General features: G+C 35.0%; 1 protein-coding gene across 6 annotated transcripts in view; it reads left to right on the top strand.

The window, feature by feature from the left end:
• Positions 1 to 21,431, top strand: part of NCOA1 (nuclear receptor coactivator 1) — a 278,197-nt gene that overhangs the window by 128,002 nt on the left and 128,764 nt on the right. For all 6 annotated transcript variants that reach the window (XM_077960057.1, XM_028831929.2, XM_028831928.2 and 3 more), the window contains one exon: positions 18,472 to 18,628. The gene's annotated coding sequence lies outside the window, so the exon portion shown is untranslated. The remainder of the gene's footprint in view (positions 1 to 18,471; positions 18,629 to 21,431) is intronic.

Genomic DNA, 21,431 nt, shown 5'->3' with positions numbered 1-21,431 from the left:
TTGATTTTAAAATACCTTACTAATGTTTAATACCTTTTTTTTTGTTTTTTGCTTTTTGTTTTTCTTTTTTAAGTTAAGGCTAGGTCTCTGTTTATCATTCCTTACCCCCTACCCCCACTACTGTGCATGTCACCATATGGAAAGTGATGGTTACATGTGATATAAATTAGCACACTTTGTTATATAATTAAACTTTGCATCCCCCAAAAATGGAATTACTTATTAAAATTTCTAAGTACATATGCTGGTCAGTACTCTACTTTAAAAGGTAATATGTAATTTAGAAATATGATAAAAATAAATCTAAATACTTGGAAACAGATAGTTTTACTGTTAACTTTAGTAGCTGTTCTTTGCTATCCTTAAGGGGTACAAAGAACTGGTAAGACTGTCGTTGTCAGTTAACAGTGTGGTAGAGTAGATAGAACCTGCACATAGAAAAAATTAGTAATGCAAACAGTTATCTGATTAAGTGTATGCCAGTTTTAACTGTCACCTAAAGAGATTTAATATTTACCTTTTCTTGGGCCTTAGTAGAATGCCATCTTGTAATACATATAAAACCTATATTGGAAATTAAAATCCTATCTGAGTATCCTGTCATAATGTTTTGGAGATTTAGAACAACTTGGTTTTGATGGTCCTCAGTAGAAGCTTTTTGATTAAGTAGAGTTGTTCTTTAGGAAAGAACTAAACACTTACAGTTTAGGTGTTAGGTTTAATTTTTAGCTTTTTGAGTGTGGATTTTCTCTGACATCTTGTTTTCTCTTGCCTTGTGGCAAATACAGAGAGAAATTGTGTTGCAGAATGATGATACAAAAATGCTCTTCCTCCTAGTAGTAGAAGCTAATCTAGCAGTTATACTAATTGTGTGTTTTCCTTCCTCCCTCTATTCTCACCTTCAAATCTGTGCCTAATTCCTTATATTAATAATCTGGGAGGCCGGGCACAGTAGCTCACACCTGTAATCCCAGCACTTTGGGAGGCCGAGGCCGGTAGAGGACCTGAGGTCAAGAGTTCGAGACCAGCTTGGCCAACATGTTGAAACCCTGTCTCTACTAAAAACACAAAAATTAACTGGGTGTGGTGGCGGGTTCCTATAACCCTAGCTACTTGGGAGGCCGAGGCAGGAGAATTGCTTGAACCTGGGAGGCAGAGGTTGCAGTGAGCTGAGATTGCGCCATTGCACTCTAGCCTGGGTAACAAAAGCAAAACTCCATCTCAGAAAAAAAAAATCTGGTATGTACCCCACCCCATGCCATTATTCTGCAGCTCATGGGTTTGCATAGAAAAATTTGTAATGTTCTTTGACCAGTTTAATGATCAGAGCTTATTCTCTTTGAGCTTTTAACTATATTAGGATTGTTGAGTTAGAGCAGTTCATTAATTCCATACATTAATTTTTTTTAATGTTGTGTATCTACTCTGTTCCCGATTAAAAATACCTACGTGGAGCTTACAGTTGAGTGAGAGAGATACGCAATAAACACATAATGATACAACAAATATGTAAATAAAAATAGTGGAAAAAATGTTGTGAAGAAAAAGTAGAAAATGTCATGAAAGTACATGGAGGCTCATTTAGATTACTGGGTTAAGAGAAGTAGAATTTTAGCTCAAGTTTGAAGAATGAATAGGAATTGGATAGATGAAGAAGCTATGAGGGATTATTCACAGCAGGTAATATATTGTAGGTAAGGCCATAGAGTAAGGAAGAAAGATTGGGGAATAGGAGAAACTTTTAATAAAGACCAATGTGGTTAAAGCATAGTATGCTTTGGGGAGAGTGGCTATGCTGTGAGTTTTGGATTTTATCATAAGTGAGATAAAACCCTGTGGAAGGGGTGTGTAAGCAGGAATAGGATCCTGGATTTGTGTGTGTGCAGGGGAATAGATAAGGTGGGGCTTGATGATTGAATATATAAGGTGTGATAGTGTAAAACTTTAAAGGGTGGTGATATCTGGGATTTGGGTAGCAGCGATTGAATGGATATGAAGGTACCTTTTTGTGGATGGGGAAAAGTAAAGGAGAGTGGAGGAATTTAGTTTAGAACTTAATAAATAGGCAAATGCTTGCAGGCACTTATAATAGAGCATTGAAAAAAGTAGCAACACTCTTTTGAGAATAGTTTGTCTTCAAAATAGATGTGTTTATACTGCACCCAGAATTAGTAATATTGAAATCTACTAGTGCTTTCCTCTTTAACATGAATATAATGATGCATGTAAGAGTCATGAATATTTTAGATTTAGTAGTTGATATACAGACTTTTAAACACCCAGTTTATAAAAGTTTATAATCTACCTTTTTTCTAAAGGAACAAGAAGTAAAAATTAAGATATAACGAAATACTCTGGGTTGACTTCTTACTGTACTGTTTGGGTTTTTTGGGTTTTTTTTACACTTTATCATTAAACTTAGAATGTAAACTTTAATCTCTTCCTAGAAACATTGAGATTTGGGGGAAAAAAAAAAGATACCTAATATCTCCTGAATATATGTTATTGAAACAGGAGGATATAATGAATAATTAAAGGAATGTGTGAAACCCAAGTCAGGGAAAAGCTAAGGGAAAACATGATGCTGCCATCATTTATTAGAAAGGTGGCTGCCAAGTAGAAGACAAATTAGACTAAATTAAATTTAGTTGGCTGTAGTCTGGTTATTATTAATCAGACACTTTCATGTTGTTTATCATGTGCCAGACACTGTTTTAAGTAACTTAAAAATATTAAATCTTTACTTTCTGAACAATTCTTGACTAGGTACAAATGTTATCCCACTTTTTGTAGATGAGGAAATGGAGGCATGGAAAGATTAAGGTCAAAAAGCTATAAATGGAGTTGGACTCCAGAATCTATACTTTTAATCTTAATGCTATACTGTCTTGGTTATAAGAAGGGAATGTGGTTACCTGTAGGCAGATGTGGATAACTGAAGCTGTTAATTTATTTCACTGGTGTGAAGTTTTATTGTATCAATATACCAGATTCTATTATTGATGGGCATTTGAGTTGTTCCTATTTTTTGCTCTTATAAACTTTGTTAGCATGAACATAGTTCTTCATATGTCTTGTTGCACATATCCAAGAGACTTTCTCTGAGGTGGTGGTTCTCTTTATTACTGGTCCACTGGTGGAATTCTTGCCACTTACTAACAGTGCTCAGATATATTACTTGCAATTCTTGCTCTGGCCACAGAGCAGCAACAGGTTTCATATCTTTCCAACATAATGCAATTATGTCTTCTAACAGCACTCGTGAATTCTGATTTTTCAAGTCACCTAAAAAATTATGTGAATAAATGAGTTCTTTTCTGGAGAGAGACTGCAAGTTTTTCATAAAAGCATTTTGTAATCATAAAAACAATGAAATCACTTTTATTAAAGTGAAAGATAAAAAAATAAGTAAATACTGCTTGTCTTACGTGTCCATGTGAAGAGACCACCAAACAGGCTTTGTGTGAGCAACATGGCTGTTTATTTCACCTGGGTGCAGGTGGACTGAGTCCAAAAAGAGAGTCAGCAAAGGGTGGTAAATTATCATTAGTTCTTACAGGTTTTGGGATAGGTGGTGGAGTTAGGAGCAATGTTTTGCAGTCAGGGGGTGGATCTTGCAAAGTACATTCTCAAGGATGGGGAGAATTACAAAGAACCTTCTTAAGGGTAGGGGAGGATTACAAAGTACATTGATCAGTTAGGGTGGGGCAGAAACAAATTACAGTGGTGGAATGTTATCAGTTAAGGCTATTTTCACTTCTTTTGTGGATCTTCAGTTGCTTCAGGCCATCTGGATGTATACGTGCAGGTCACAGGGGATATGATGGCTTAGCTTGGGCTCAGAGGCCTGGCACTGCTATTCTACTACAAAAAGCAAACAACTTTATTTTAAAGTCTATGGAAAAGTCAAATAAACTTTATACATGTATCGAATAATTTATAGCATTTTCAATGTTTACAGTGTTTTTAACATTAATATGGATGGTTTGATTTCAAATTTTATTTAAATCTTTTTCATCTTCAATTTGGAGAGCACGACTTGTGTCATCATTAATAAGAAAGTTGGTAATATTTTTTCTTCATTCTTTTATTAAAATGTTGCATTTTTTCACCCAAAATTTGATCTCATAACACCTTCTTTTTCAGGCACCTTCTTTTTAAATTTTATTTGGGGTAAAATAATAAGTTACTATGGAATTGTAACTCCATGCCACCAAAATAATTTATAATTGCCATTAGTGTTAATGGTTTATTTATAGTGACTCACTACCGGTTGGCAGTATAGCTAACCTAAACTGTGAGTCCCAGAACACTGGGACTAACTTTATTCTTTTCTCTCCCCATCAAAAAGTATATCCTAAAGAAGATAAGTTAAAGCCACATTATAATAATCTTGAATCTACTCTAATTTTAAGTAAATAATATATAAATCATTGGTATTTTAATTGTTTTTGATAATAAACTTTCATCACACCTCACAGTTAGTATACCGGGGTGAGAGAATTTACTGTCCTTCAGGTATATAAATACTGTACTCTAGTTGGTAAGTTTGTTTTTTTACTTCCTTACAAGAGAGAACATTAAGCGATACTTAGATAAAATAGACTTAAGAACAGTGATAAAAAAGAGAGAGAACATTAAACCACAATTTCTTTTGACAGGCATATCATAAGGCAGTAATGGATTTTTTTTTCCTGCCTTTTAAAAGTCATAATCCATGGTTTCAGCTTGTGTGTACAGAAGGACATTCTCTTGGTCGAAAGCTGGTTCTTTTCCCAAACCTTTGCAATAGCCTTGCTGCCAATGGTTAACTCTATTTCTGTCATATAATTCTTTATGTTATTGAGTAATTTCTGTTGCTTACGGGTTCTCAAGAATGTCAGGAAAGTGGATTTTTAAATTCTCAAAAAGATTAAGGTGATAATATATACATGAAGTAAAAATTTTTGAATAATTACAAAATAACAGGAAGATTGAAATAAATAAAATGTTAGAAATAATAATATATAGTCTTTGATTCAGGGTAAAAGTGGTAGATTGAGCACTTAGTATTGTTCCCTCTCAAAACAACAGTTTAGTTAACAACAAAAATAGGATAAGTAAGGATTTTTAAAAAGTCATAAATCTGGGGAGACTAGGAGAATGGGAGGGAATATGACAAATTTTTTGAAGGGGTAGAATAGCTGGAGTAGTAGTAGCAATTTCACTAAACTTGAAAAAGCCACTTTTAAGGGAAGAAATCTGAGGACCAGTTGAACTGATACTGGTGAATCTTCAAAAGGCTCAGATAGTAGTATTATGTAACTCTGGAAGTTAAGAAGGGAAGTGAACTAGAATGAGGAAGATGGTTTAAAAGCTTTTTAAAAAGCCATTAGTTGCCCTGATCTCCTTCTCTCTTTGTCACTGTGCTTATGCACTTCTCCCATCCTGACAGGTGGGAGACTTGAGGTCCATCTTACACATTAAAACAGAGGGTCTCTTGGCTAGTGGACACCAGTCACATTGAAGGTGGAGAGAAATTGAGTATTGACATTTCCAGTGCTCAGAACTCCTGGCCCCCTTCTCTGTTACTGGCTCCCAAATTGAAAACTAGGCTCTTTAGCATCCAGGCAGGAAACAGGAGGAATCTTTTTGGGAATCTCACCAACTCAAGGAGAAAAACCTAAAGACAAAAATAACTATACATAAATACTGTACTCCACTTGGTAAGTTTGTTTCTTCTAGGGGTATAGGTTAACAATATGAAACTACTTTACCTGTATACAGGTGTTTGAAAAATAAGCTAAGCGTTAGAAAATGGGAGCCAGGTTTCTCACATAAATATCTGTGTCCTCACAAAGAGCCTGGACAGATTGCCCTGTTGTAGGGAAGGTCATAATCGATAAGCCCCATGTATGTAACTAGAGCTTTCAATCAACTTTGTGTACCCAGAGAACTGACTACCACTGGGCATCTGAGGAAAGCTTCTAATATGAATAACAGAAACCAAAATAAGCAAATAGAAAAAAAAAATGGAGAAAATAGACCATGCCGCCTAGAAAACTTTATGTGTATGTATGCATGTACACACATATAAACATACACACACGTACATATACAGCCATATATAGATACATATACATATATACACACACATGCACACATATATACAAGTACCCAGGTATGTACATGCAGAAAGACTGGATGCTGCACCCATAAAGCTAGAATGGGATATTTTAAAAAGAACATTCAGAGAGCAAAAAAGAATTTTTACCTATTGAGAACATCTAGTAGAAAAGAAAAACTCAAAGAAATATTGGACAATAAGTTGAGGAAATTTTTCTAGAAAGTAGAGCAAAAGGGCAAAGAAATAATAAACAGAAGATAAAATAAAGATACTAGTCCAGGAGGGCCAGCTTTGTATTGTTAAACATTCCAAAAAAGGGAAAACAATAAATGAAAAGAAAGAAAAAATGAATAGTATAATTCAAGAAAATTTATCATAATTGAAAGCAAAGTGCTTATTGAGTACCTAGTGTAATGGATGAAAAGAGACCAATACTCATTTAAAGAATAGGAAATATAAAAAGCAAACTTAGATGCCTAGGCTCCATAATATTCAGGGAAATGCAAATTGAAAGGAGATACTGTTTTTCATCCATTTGATAGGGTAAAAAAATTAATTATATCAAGAATTGGGAAGGATATGGGGAAAATGGCTCTCTCAAACCACACTCTGGTGGAAGTCTGAAACAATTATTTTGGTAAACGGTTTGCCAGATGGCAAGTGGAGTTGTACATATGCAAATATTACAATCTAGAAATTCTACTTCTGGATATTGCCATTAGAAATTCTTGTACTTATGCATATAAAGATCTGAACAAGATGCTGTGTGTAAGAACATTCACTGAGCCATTATTTGTAATAATAAAAACTATGGACAACCTAAATACAGAAATGGCTAAGATGTGGTATATTCACATACATATATGAACAGAACACATGCATACTTCAACATGGATAGAACTCCAAAACATAATGTATGAAGTCAGCAAAATGCAGAATATGTGTGGTATATATACATTTTAAACGTGTATTTCAAAACATAAAACATTACATTGTTTATGGATATATGTATGTCTAAAAATGATATAAAAAATTGACCAAAAGGATATGTACCAAATTCATAATAATGGTTACCTCTATCAAGGGGAGGGGGAAGGAACAGGGTGGGCTCTGAGTGTGGGGACTTTAGCTTTATTGGTGATGCTTCATTTCTTTAAAAAGAAAATAAATAGGCCGGGCGCGGTGGCTCAAGCCTGTAATCCCAGCACTTTGGGAGGCCGAGACAGGCGGATCATGAGGTCAGGAGATCAAGACCATCCTGGCTAATACAGTGAAACCCCGTCTCTACTAAAAAATACAAAAAACTAGCCGGGCGAAGTGGCAGGTGCCTGTAGTCCCAGCTACTCGGGAGGCTGAGGCAGGAGAATGGCGTGAACCCGAGAGGAGGAGCTTGCAGTGAGCTGAGATCCGGCCACTGCACTCCAGCCTGGGTGACAGAGCGAGACTCCGTCTCAAAAAAAAAAATAAAATAAATAAATAAATAAATAAATAAATATATCACAATGTTTACTGTTGTTACTTCTGAGTAATAGATCTATAGGTATTTAGTTGTTGTGTTTTTCTTTATAGCTTTAAATTCTGGCCCTTTGCCTAACTCCAAAATAACAAAGCAAGAGTGTTTTCTAGATTTCCTTTTTACTCCTTTTATGTGTTAGGTACGTTATAGGCAGTCTTCTGTCACCTTGCTTTCTCATCTGATTCTTAAATGGGAATTGAGGTACTGCATTAGCCAGTACATATGACAAAATCCCGCATCAGAAGCAGACAATGAAGATAGAAGGGCCTTTACCCATGAGAGACAATTTAAAACTAGGAATTGGAAGCTTCAGACATGTCCAATAGCTGTGGGGGTTTATTAAGGATTTGCTCCATCTGTCTCAGGTCTCCTACCCTGGATTCCTAGGGGAGGAACACCGCCCCCCCACCCCGCCCCCACCACCGAGACAAGATCATGCTCTTTCGCCCAGGCTGGAGTGCAGTGGCACAATCATAGCTCGCAGCAGCCTTCAACTCCTGGGCCCAAGCGATGCTCCCATTTCAGCCCCTCAACTGAGTAGCCAGGACTACAGGCACACACCACCTTGCCTGGCTTATTTTTAAATTGTTTTGTAGAGACCGGGCCTCACTTTGTTGCCCAGGCTGTTCTCAAACTCCTGGCCTCAAGTGATCTTCCTGCCTGGGCCTCCCAAAATGTTGGGATTACAGGTGTGAGGTACCCTGTACCTGTCCTAGAAAACACTTTCAAAATATTGAACTCTGGATTGCACAGGTGATCATGTAGTAATCATGTAATAATTAATAATTAATATTTAGAAGAATAATCTTACTGATTCCATAATAACAAACATCAGATGATCTGCATCATTCTTTCCCCCCTATTCCTTCATAGTTCTCCTTTTTTGGTCTCTATGTGTCACCTATCTCTTGGTTTTTATATTTTTCACTTCTCACCATCTGCATATCTTTTTTGAATATGGATTCATCATGTACTTTTCTGCCTTCGTGCAGTCCCTAAGTGACTGTACTCAGCCTCCCATCAGCATGGTTTCCCTGTTCCCTTGCATGACTGGCCATGAGTTCGTCAGTATGAGCAAGCTGTTCTGGGGACCCTGAATCATTAGTAGGAATCCATCTGACTTTAGTTACTGTTTGGTTTTGCAAAAGTACTCTAAATAAATAATGTACTCATGAAAACTCTCAGGTTTTATAAAAGATGGTGGTATTATTTAGCTAACATGGTAAAGTACACAAATGATTTTCGGGAGTGCCTTTTCTTGGAAGTCAAATAAGAAGACAGAACCTGGGTTTGTGGATGACTATCTTTGCCATATATAATGACTACTTATCAATTACAAAGTAGTAATCAAAAGGAATATCATCCCCTATGAAATGTTTCAGGGCATTAACTTTATTACAAATGCAGGTAAACTAGACATATACAATGAGAACAATGGGCTAATCTAACTATAAATCCCTTTCTTTAATAGTTTAACTATAAGCCAATATGAAGAGCTGGAAGTTTAAGTTTCTTTGAGTTTTCGAAGTATGAGTTTAAGTCAAGGAAAGAAAAAAATATTGAAAATATAAAAAGCATTGAATTGGGAGGGGCAGTAAGAGGTCAGGATCCAGTTGATAGGAGCAATTCAGTTTGCTAACATTAAACATTCCACCTTAATATGGAATTCACCATTGGGGAAATCATCATGATTTAGAGAAAATATAGTTTTTTTATAAAAAGCAAAAACCCAAAACAGACATTAAAAAACAATTACAAATGTATTGTTAAAAATAGGTTTGTATTTATTGATAGTAAAATACATCAGATATGCATAAAGTAAACCATTCATTTTCTTTTTGAATATATGAATTAATCTGGGAGTGGACTAACATCTTCACACTATTCAGTCTTTAAACCCATGAACATGTTAAATCAGTGTTTTTTAGATCTCTTTTTGTGTCTTTCAGCAAAGTTTTAAGTCTTGCCGTAGGTTTTATTAAATTCCTAAGTATTTTGTTTTTGATGCTATTATAAATAAAAAATAAAATTGTTTTTAAATGTTATTTTCCAATTGTTTGCTACATTTGTATAGAAACAATTGATATTTGTATATTCACCTTGTGAATTCACCTTACTAAATTCACTTTATTGTATTCACCTTTGTATAGTATATTCACCTTGCCAAATTCGCCTAATTCTAATAATTGGTTCTCAGATTCCTTAAAATTATTGACCAAAAATTCATTTTTAAGTAAATAAAGACAATTTTAATTCTTTCTTCCCTAACTTTTATTTCTTTTTCTGGCCTTTTTGCTCTAAGTAGGAGCTCCACTATATTCAACACAATGATGAATAGAAGTGGGGAGAGTGAACATTCTTGACTTGAACACAGTATTATGAGAACTTGCAATATTTTACCATTGTATAAAGTATTAGCTGTAGGTTTTTCATTTATCCTCCTTATCAGATTGAAGGAATAACTTTTAACTTTCAGCTTACTGAGAGTTTTATCATGAATGGGTGCTGATTTTTCTCAGATGCTTTTTCCGCATCCATTGGGATTTTTTTTAAGATTCTGTTAATATGGTAAATTATTTAGATTTAACTTTTTTATGTTAATTTTTAAATTTACAAATAATGATTGTACATATTTATGAGATAGATAGTGATGTCTGATACATATAATGTATGGTGATCAGCTCAGAGTAATTATTAATAGCCTATCCATCATCTCACACATTTATCGTTTCTTTATGTTGCACGCATTCATTATCTTCCTTCTAGCTGTTCGAAACTATACAATATATTGGGGTTTTCTGTTTTGTTTTGTTTTTTCAGGTGGAGTTTTGCTCTTGTTGCCCAGGCTGGAGTGCAATGGCGTGATCTCGGCTCACCGCCACCTCTACCTTCCGGTTCAAGCCATTCTCTTGCCTCAGCCTCCCAAGTAGCTGGAATTACAGGCGTACGACACCACGTGTGGCTAATTTTGTATTTTTTAGTAAAGACAGGGTTTCTCCATGTTGGTCAGGCTGATCTTGAACTCCCGACCTCAGGTGATCCACCTGCCTCGGCCTCCCAAAGTGCTGGGATTACAGGCGTGAGCCACTGCACCCAGCCGAAACTACACAATATATTGTTTACTGTAGTTATCCAACAGTGGTATAGAACACTAGGACTTATTCCTCCTATCTAGCTATAATTTTGTATCCTTTAACAAATCTCTCTCTCTCCTTATCCCTCTTCCCCCTACGCTTCCCAGCCTCTAGTATCTTATATTCTACTTTTATTTCTATGAGATCAACTTTTTTTTTTTTTTAAGCTTCCACATAGGAGTGAGAACATGTGATGCTTAATTTTCTGTTTCTGGCTTATTTCTTCCAATTCCAGTCACATTGCCATGAATAGCAGGATTTCATTCTTTTTTATGGCTGAATAGTACTCTATTATGTATCTATGCTACATTTTCTTTATCCATTCATCTGTTGTTAGACACCCAGGTTGATTCCATATCTTAGCTATTGTAAATAGTGTTGCAGTCAACATGGTAGTGCACATGTCTCTTTGATATACTGATTTCCTTTTCTTTGGCTAAATGCCAAGTAGTGGGATTGCTGTATTATATGGTAGTTCTATTTGTAGTTTCTGTTCTTTTGAGGAACCTCCATACTGTTCTCCATAGTGGTTGTACTGGTTTACATTCCCACCAACAGTGTTTAAGAGTTCTCTTTTCTCCACATCCTCATCAGCATTTGTTATTTTTTGTCTTTTTGATAATAGCTATCATCCTAACTGGGATGAGATGATTACCTCATTGTGGTTTTGATTTGTTTCTCCCTGATGATTAATGATGTTGAACATGTTTTCATATATTTGTATGACTTCTTTTGGCCATTTGTATGTCTTTTGAGAAATGCCTGTTCAGATTATTTGCCCATTTTTTAAATCGGATTGTTGTTGTTGTAGCTGTTGAGTTCCTTATATATTCTGGATGTTAATCTCCATCAGAAGATTGGTTTTTGAATTTTAAATCCTTGGGTATACCACTTGATAATAGTCTATTCTTATATATGTCTGGATTCAATTTGTTTTTTTTTTTTTTTATAAATCTGTACTCATGAGGCTGATTTTCTTTTCTGTTAATATCTTTGCCAGATCTTAGTATTAGGGTTCTGCTAGCCTAATAAAACACATTGGGAAATATCCCTCTCCTACTTTCCTGGAAGTGTATAAGATTGCTGTTATTACTTCCTTAAATGTTGGATGCAGCTTACCTGTGATGCCATTTGGACCTGGAGTTTTGTTTTGTTTTTAATTACAAATGTATTTAATACATACAGTCTGTTTCTTTCTGTGGTTATTTTAATAAATAAAATAAATTTGTTTGAGTTCTTTGTAGGTTCTGGATATTAGCCCTTTGTCAGATGAGTAGATTGCAAAAATTTTCTCCCATTCTGTAGGTTGCCTGTTCACTCTGATGGTAGTTTCTTTTGCTGTGCAGAAGCTCTTTAGTTTAATGAGATCCCATTTGTCAATTTTGGCTTTTGCTGCCGTTGCTTTTGGTGTTTTAGACATGAAGTCTTTGCCCATGCCTATGTCCTGAATGGTACTACCTAGGTTTTCCTCTAGGGTTTTTATGGTATTAGGTCTAACATTTAAGTCTCTAATCCATCTTGAATTAATTTTCGTATAAGGAGTAAGGAAAGGATCCAGTTTCAGCTTTCTACTTATGGCTAGCCAATTTTCCCAGCACCATTTATTAAATAGGGAATCCTTTCCCCATTTCTTGTTTCTCTCAGGTTTGTCAAAGATCAGATGGCTGTAGATGTGTGGTATTATTTCTGAGGACTCTGTTCTGTTCCATTGGTCTATATCTCTGTTTTGGTACCAGTACCATGCTGTTTTGGTTACTGCAGCCTTGTAGTATAGTTTGAAGTCAGGTAGCGTGATGCCTCCAGCTTTGTTCTTTTGACTTAGGATTGTCTTGGCAATGTGGGCTCTTTTTTGGTTCCATATGAACTTTAAAGCAGTTTTTTCCAATTCTGTGAAGAAACTCATTGGTAGCTTGATGGGGATGGCATTGAATCTATAAATAACCTTGGGCAGTATGGCCATTTTCACGATATTGATTCTTCCTATCCATGAGCATGGTATGTTCTTCCATTTGTTTGTGTCCTCTTTTATTTCACTGAGCAGTGGTTTGTAGTTCTCCTTGAAGAGGTCCTTTACATCCCTTGTAAGTTGGATTCCTAGGTATTTTATTCTCTTTGAAGCAATTGTGAATGGAAGTTCATTCCTGATTTGGCTCTCTGTTTGTCTGTTACTGGTGTATAAGAATGCTTGTGATTTTTGCACATTAATTTTGTATCCTGAGACTTTGCTGAACCCCATCAAAAAGTGGGCAAAGGATATGAACAGACATTTCTCAAAAGAAGACATTCATACAGCCAACAGACACATGAAAAAATGCTCATCATCACTGGCCATCAGAGAAATGCAAGTCAAAACCACAATGAGATACCATCTCACACCAGTTAGAAAGGCGATCATTAAAAAGTCAGGAGACAACAGGTGCTGGAGAGGATGTGGAGAAATAGGAACACTTTTACACTGTTGGTGGGATTGTAAACTAGTTCAACCATTATGGAAAACAGTATGGTGATTCCTCAAGGATCTAGAACTAGATGTACCATATGACCCAGCCATCCCATTACTGGGTATATACCCGCAGGATTATAAATCATGCTGCTATAAAGACACATGCACACGTATGTTTATTGCGGCACTATTCACAATAGCCAAGACTTGGAATCAACCCAAATGTCCATCAGTGACAGACTGGATTAAGAAAATGTGGCACATATACACCATGGAATACTATGCAGCCATAAAAAAGGATGAGTTTGTGTCCTTTGTAGGGACATGGATGCAGCTGGAAACCATCATTCTTAGCAAACTATCACAAGAACAGAAAACCAAACACTGCATGTTCTCACTCATAGGTGGGAACTGAACAATGAGATCACTTGGACTCGGGAAGGGGAACATCACACACGGGGGCCTATCATGGGGAGGGGGTGGGGGGAGAGATTGCATTGGGAGTTATACCTGATGTAAATGACGAGTTGATGGGTGCTGATGAGTTGATGGGTGCAGCACAGCAACATGGCACAAGTATACATATGTAACAAACCTGCACGTTATGCACATGTACCCTACAACTTAAAGTATAATAATAATAAAAAATTAAAATAAATAAATAAAATAAAATAAAAAATTTAATTTCTTGAGATTTTTCATTTTATGTCAGTTACTGAGTTGATTTGTAAAATGTTGTTCAGAACACTATATTTGTACAATCTGTGGTGACATCCGTCACATTTCTAGTATTAGTAATTTGTGTTGGTAACTTTTTCTTGATCAATCTTGCTAAAGTTTTATCAATTTTTTACCTTTTCAAAAAAACAACTTTTAGTTTTAGTTTTTTTCAGTTGTCCATATTTATTCCATTGATTATAATATTAAATGTATTGTTTTTAGTTTATATCTGTGATTTTGAACTTTTTAAAAACTGTAAGCAGAGTATAGGCCGGGCGTGGTGGCTCACGCCTGTAATCCCAGCACTTTGGGAGGCCGAGGCAGGTGAATCATGAGGTCAGGAGTTCAAGACCAGCCTGACCAACATAATGAAAGCCTGCCTCTACTAAAAATACAAAAAATTAGCCAGGCGTGGTGATGGGCATCTGTAATCCCAGCTACTTGGGAGGCTGAGGCAGAAGAATCGCTTGAACCTGAAAAGCGGAGGTTGCAGTGAGCCGAGATCGTGTCGCTCCACTCCAGTCCAGGCGACAATGCGAGACTCTGTCTCAAAAAAAAAAAAAAAAAAAAAAGTGTGTGTGTGTGTGTGTATGCAGAGTATAAATGCAGCTTCAGAGTCATTCAACTAATGTTGATGTCATTTGTTTACTTTATTTCAGTTTCACTTGTTTTCTAATTTCCATTGCATTTTCTTCTTTCACTGTAGGTCATTAACAGGTATGTTGTCAAATTTCTACCTGTTTAAGACTTTTCTGGATATGTTAATGGTTTCTAATTCCATAGTAGTGAGAGAACATACCCTTTAAGATTTCAATGTTTAGAAATGTGTTATATAAAAAATGGTTCATCATTTGTTTCATGTTGAATAATAGTTTCATGGGCACTTGCAAATAAATGTACATTTGCCAGTTGTTGGATGTACTGTTCTATGAATGTTCATTTAGGACAAGCTAGTTATCACTGTTCGTCAAATCTCCTATTTCCTTACTGGTTTTTAAAAATCTATTATGGAGAGAGGAATGTTAAAATCTTCAATTATATGAATGGATTTTTCTATTTCTCTTTTAAGTTCTGTTAGTTTATGCTTCATTTATTTTGAAGCTCTGTTATTATTTGCATAACTTATGATTCTGGGCATGGTGGCTCACACCTATAATCCTAGCACTTTGGGAGGCCATAGTAGGAGGATCACTTAAGCCTGGGAGCTCAAGACCAGCCTGGGCAAAACCCCGTCTCTAAAACAATTAAAAATTTCTTTAAAATTATGATTCTGTCTTCCTGATGCATTGACTCTTTTATGAAACTTCCCTTTTTATCTTTAGTTACATTCCTAGTCCTGAAGTCTACTTTTGCTGATATTTATATTGCTTTCTTATGTTTGCTGTTTGTGTAATATATTCTTTTCCATTTTTTAAACTTTCAACCTGTTTGTGTCTTTATATTTAAACTATATCTCTTATTGACAGCTTATAGTGTGGGTTTGCTTTTTCTCTAGTTTCCATCTTTTAATTGTAATGTTTAGTTATTTTATATTCAATGTAATTAATATGGTTGGGTTTAAGATACCATTTGTTCCTTGTTCTTCTTTTCCTATTTTCGTGCCTTCTTTTGGGTTAACCAAATATTTTTTAGTAGAGTACTGATAATTCCTGTTAACTTTTTAGCTATACTTTCTTATATTTTCAAATTCCTTATAACCTTTTGAACACTACTCTTTTATAATTTTTAAGTGGCTGCTCTAGGAATTACAATATATATCCTTAATTTATAAATTTATTTATAGTTAATGTTGTAATAGTGAAATTTAAGAGACTTGCAACAGTATAATTGCATTTATACCTTCCCATCCTTTGTGTTATTATTGTAATATAATTAACATTTAATACATTACAAATGCCACAATATTTTATATTTTTAAATATATTTTATATAATCACTTATCTTTTAAAGAAAGAATACATACATCTTTTAAAGAGTAAAAAATACATAGTCCTTTTTATTTACCCTTGTATTTATGATTTCTGATGCTTTTGCTTCTGTTTTGTAGATCTGACTTTACCTAGCATCATTTCTCTTTAGCCTGAAAAAGTTCCTTTAGTATTTCTTATATATTAATCTTACAGCAGATTATGTTTGGTTATGTTAAAGTGTTTTTAATTTTGCCTTCAGTTTTTTGAAGGATATTTTTGCTGGATATAGAATTGTGAGTTGATAGGGCTACCCCGCCTTCAGTATTTTAATGGAAGAAATTATTCCATTATCTTCTTGCCTCTGTTGTTACCAATGAGAAATCAGTTACCATTTATATCTTTGTTTTCTTGTATGTGATGTGCTACGTTGACCAAGCTAGTTTCAAAATTTTATGTTAATTTTTTTTTAGTGGTTTGACTCGACTTTGCCAGAGTTGGTGTCTCTGTATTTATTCTGAGTGGGATTTATTGAGACACACTGGATCTGACAGTTTATTTTTCACCAAATTTTGAAAATTTTCAATCATTATTTCCGCATAATACTATTTCTGCCCCAGTATCTTTCTCCTCTCATCAATTACATGCTTGGTATTGCCAACAGATTACAGAAGGCGTGTGTGTGTGTGTGTGTGTGTGTGTGTGTGTGTGTGTGTTTTCTCCAGATTATAGAAGGGGTATGTGTGGTTGTGTGGTTTCTTTTTCTTCTTCAGACTTGGTATTATTTTCATTTCAAGTTCACTGACTTGTTTTTCTGCTGTCACAAATCTACTGTTGTTAAGTCTGGCCAGTGAATCTTGAAATTTGCTATTGAATGATCTAGCTCTTGAACTTCCATTTATTTCTTTCTCAGTTTCCATTTGCTGCCAGTATTTCTCGTGTGTTTACCCATTATATATAAATAAAATATACATTTATATTTAAAATCTTTAAACATATTTATAATAGCTACATTCACATCTTTGTTAGATATTTCCAACACCTAAATCAACTTGTGGTGTGCTGCTGTCGACCACCTTTTCTCCTGATCTGGAGTTACATTTTCTAGCTTCTTTGCATGTTTAGTAATTTTTTATTGCATACTGGATGTTGTGGATGACATTGTGGATTGTTAACTCTTTTTGAAGAGTATTGATTTATCTTTTAGTAGACAACTAAATTACTGGCTAGTAAACATACACTTAACTATACAACTCAGCAATTACAGTCCCAGGCATTGAAATGAAAACGAATGTTTTTACAAAAGCCTGTACACAAATATTCATAGCAGCTTTATTTATAATAGCCAAAAACTAAACACAACCCAAATGCACTTTACAGGACAAATAGTGAAAAAAACTGTGGCACCACTGTACCATGGAGCAATAAAAAGGAATGAACTATTGATACATGCACCAAACTGGTTGGATCTCGAGGGCATTATGCTGTGTGAACATGTACCCTAGAACTTAAAGTATAATAAAAATAAATAAATAAAATAAATTTAGAAAAGCCAACTTGAAAAGATTCCATGCTACATGATTCAATTTATGTAGTATTCTCAAAGTGACAAAAATTATAGAAATAGGGAACAGATTGCAGTTGTCAAGAGTTAAGGAAAGGGGAAAGGGGATGTGATTATAAACAGCATGAAACAATTCACCTGTGGTGATGGAGCAGTGAATCTCATTGTGGTATAGTTACATGAATCTGTACATGTGCTAAAATGTCATAGAATTGTAAAAAAGACATACAAAAAATGAGTGCATGCAAAAACTGGCAAAATTCAAGTAAGATCTGTAATCTAGTCTACTCAATTTCCAGCTTCCTTTTAGCTCTGATTTACATTCTTTAATGCCTCAAGCCAATAAGACTGTGGTTTTCTCATTTAAACCTAGTCTCTCTGAGCTTACGTGGGAGTGCTGGGAAGAGTTCCCTTCCAGGAGAGTCTCATAAGTGTGTATCTCACCCAACATAATTCCTTTCTTTCAATGATCAGAACCCCTACAATTTCTGTCCGCTTTGGTCACTTTCCAATTTCTTCAAACAGTTGTTTTTTATGTTTTGTCCAGAGTTTATAACTGTTATCCGTGGGCAAATTAGTTCGATATAAGGTAGTTCATCATTACTAGAACCAGACGTCAACTGCCATCTTTTTGAAGTATTACAAATATAAAATGTTTGTAAACTTTTTCAATTAGAAATTTGAAGATAAAATATTATAGGAGTGTTACATAACTAAAGAATTAGGTGATAACTGAAAATATGAAAAAATCAGAATTTGTAAGTAGGAAAAAGGATAAATACACAAATGCAGCCCAAAACAACTTTTAAAAGACATATAAATGAGTCTTTCAGAAGTTTAAGGGTAGAATGCAATTATGTTTTACCTAAGCATCATTCTCAAACAGGAGTACTTAATCACCAGAAAGGACTTAAGCTATAAAATGAGATCTTTATCCATTGTCTTTTGGAAATATTTTTCCATTTCACTCTGAAAGTTGCATTTTTTTCTTTTTCTAGCATATCTGACCTTTATTATTAATTGGAGAATAAAATGGCAATCTAACATCCCTTCTGCTTTTATTTTTGTCTTTTTATTCTAGTTGTTTATATAATCGGCCTTAAATGAGGTGAGAGTGAAGAGACTAGAGCCATCTCTGGAAAACATCATTATCCCATTCCCCAGGAAGCTACCCTCTGGAACACGAGATTTGACCATATCTGTTTTGAGGATTCATTATGAACAAAGAAGTCTCCCAGGTAGGAATTGTAGTTCTATTTTTAAAGAGCTTTGTCTCTGCAAAAGTATGGAAGGAAAATGAATACCTGTTGACTGTTATCTTTTATGGAAATATGTGTTTGATCTGGGATGCTTCAAGGTTAGTGTAAAACAGGTGCTGACATTCCTAAATGAAAATGATAGGAAAATTCTAGGGTACACTTTATGAGCTATTTTAGTGTATGTTGAAATCACTTATGATGAGACCCTCAAAGTCCTTACTGAATTGAAAATGGCAGCAGAAAAACTGTAGTAAACCATCTCCAGATTTGCTTCGTATATTTCTAACATATATCCAGTTAATTTTATACATTTATGCATAAAATTACATAATATATACCTATATAATTATAAGTATACCTGTATAGTATGTAGGTATACCCATATAATATATACCTTTGTAATTTATGTATATATAGTGTCCATATGGGCATTCTTACATTGTTACTGTTTTAGAGTTTGTGAGCTAGCTGAATAGAACCTGTATATCCATGAACATGCTAATGGGAGCAGTAGAAAAATAAACATGCACCAAGCCAAGACAGTAGATAAAAGAGTTGAAGAGTGATCAGAAACTGATAAATCAGTAAGGGAAAACTTCCAGGAGAAAATGTGTTAATTAATAGACTTTTAATTGAATTATACATAGATAAAAATAAAAAATTATAAGCATATAACTTTTTATTATGTACTGAACATATTTGTGTAAACATTGGCCTGGATTAAGAAGTAGAACAATACCACCACCCCAGAAATCCTCTTCATCCATGTGCCCCAGCTGCACGCCCATTCACTTTTAAAGGAGGAGACAGTTGTCACCATGGAAAGTGATACCTGTCAACCTAGAGCGTGGGGTTTTATAGATCATTGAAGTTAAAGGCAGTAAAATTTAGTTGGCCAACAATGCCTGTGTTTGGAATTAACAGTGAGTTTGGAAGTTGGCAGAGAGCTTTAAAGCAAGGACTAGAGGTACAAAATTATTTAAGAAGGTATTCATCTAATCTTACTATCTCTGCCTCTTTAAAATTTCATCAGTTTTGGCTAGGTGCGGTGGCTCACACCTGTAATCCCAGCACTTCAAGGGACGCTGAGACGGGTGGATCATGAGGTCAGGAGATTGAGACCACCCTGGCTAACACAGTGAAACCCCGTCTCCACTAAAAATACCCAAAAAAACCCCGGTGTGGTGGCAGGCACCTGTAGTCCCAGCTACTTGGGAGGCTGAGGCTGGAGAATGGTGTGAACCTGGGAGGCAGAGCTTGCGGTGAGCCAAGATCAAGCCACTGCACTCCAGCCTGGGTGACAGAGTGAGACTCCTCTCAAAAAAAAAATTTTTTTTTTTCATCAGTTTCTAGAGCAAACACAACTCTCGGTTTCTGGCTTTTATTAACTGATGATACATTTGTATTTACATGTTGAGTGCCCCATATCTGAAATGCTTGTCGCTAGAAATGTTCCATATTTTGGATTTTAAAATATTTGCGGTATACTTATCAGCTGAGCATCCGAAATCTGAAATCCTACATGCTCCCGTGAGCATTTCCTTTGAGTATCATATTGGTGCTCAAAAAGCTTCAGATTGTGGAGTGTATCAGATTTTGGACTTGGGATGTTCAACCTGTATTAATTTATGTTTTCTGTTGTTTCCAATCAGACTGTTATTTCTCCCTAAGAAGCAATAAATGAATTAAGTATTCTGATTAAAAAAGAAAGTTTTGCGGAGTAGGATGTATTATCATAAAGAGAAATTTTAATTAAGTAGGAGAGCCATGTCTTTAAGAGTTTCCAGGAAAGGAACGTTAGTACCTCGACTTTATGAAAGAGAAAGGGAGAGAAAATTGATAGAATAATGCAGTGACTGAACATTAGCTTGGTGTCTGTCTTTCCTCACTGTTCACGGAGTGACTCTAAAGTCATATTTTCCTCATTATGACCTTTTTAATCTTTTCGATTTCTTCTTAACATTAAAAACAATTGCACATGTACCAAATAGTTACAAAATTGCTAGACTGAACATCTGCATGCCCATTGCCCAGTTTCACCATTACAAACATTTTATGGAATTTGCTTTATCTCTCTCTGTATTTACTTTTCCTTTTCCCCTTCCCCCTTTACCATTACAGTGATGATGATGAACCATTTGAGAAAAAGTTGTAGACAATCATGATCCTTCACTCTAAAATATTTCCTACTTAACCACAATATAATAACCAATTCAAGAAACATTGCTGTTATCTAATATATAGTTCATATTAAAATTTTACAGTTGGTCTGATTCACAATCATAAATTGCATAGTTGTCACATTTGTTTGGTTTCCTTTAACCTGGAATAGTTTATTAGCTTTTATTTGTTTTTCATAATAGGACCTTCCATGATAATAACGTTGGAGAAGAGTACAGGCCAGCTATTTTGTACAGTGGTCATCATTTCAGGATTGTCTGTTTCCACCTATTTCTTTCCTAAAAAGACTGTGATATGAGATGGAGATTCATGGATTTTTCTTTTTTCTTTTTTTTTTTTTTTTACTGAGCAGTTTATCTTAAATAACAAAGCCTACAAAGAGTTTTCAGGATACAGTCTATTGGAACAAGGAAAATTCTAGAAAGTAGAATCACTAAGATAATTTAGATATTACTGAAAGGAATTACACACACACACACACACACACACATATATATAAAATTTTAGAATCCAAGATTTATAAACTTTGGAACAAAAATTAGGGTTTGCAAAAGCAGAACTTTTGATTTTGATGGAACAGTGCATTTTATTTTAAAGTCCT

The sequence above is a fragment of the Macaca mulatta genome, chromosome 13 (assembly GCF_049350105.2).
Source record: "Macaca mulatta isolate MMU2019108-1 chromosome 13, T2T-MMU8v2.0, whole genome shotgun sequence".
Lineage (NCBI taxonomy): Eukaryota > Metazoa > Chordata > Mammalia > Primates > Cercopithecidae > Macaca > Macaca mulatta.
Note: the sequence above shows the minus strand (reverse complement) of the source record. Positions and strands in the feature narration are given on the sequence as shown.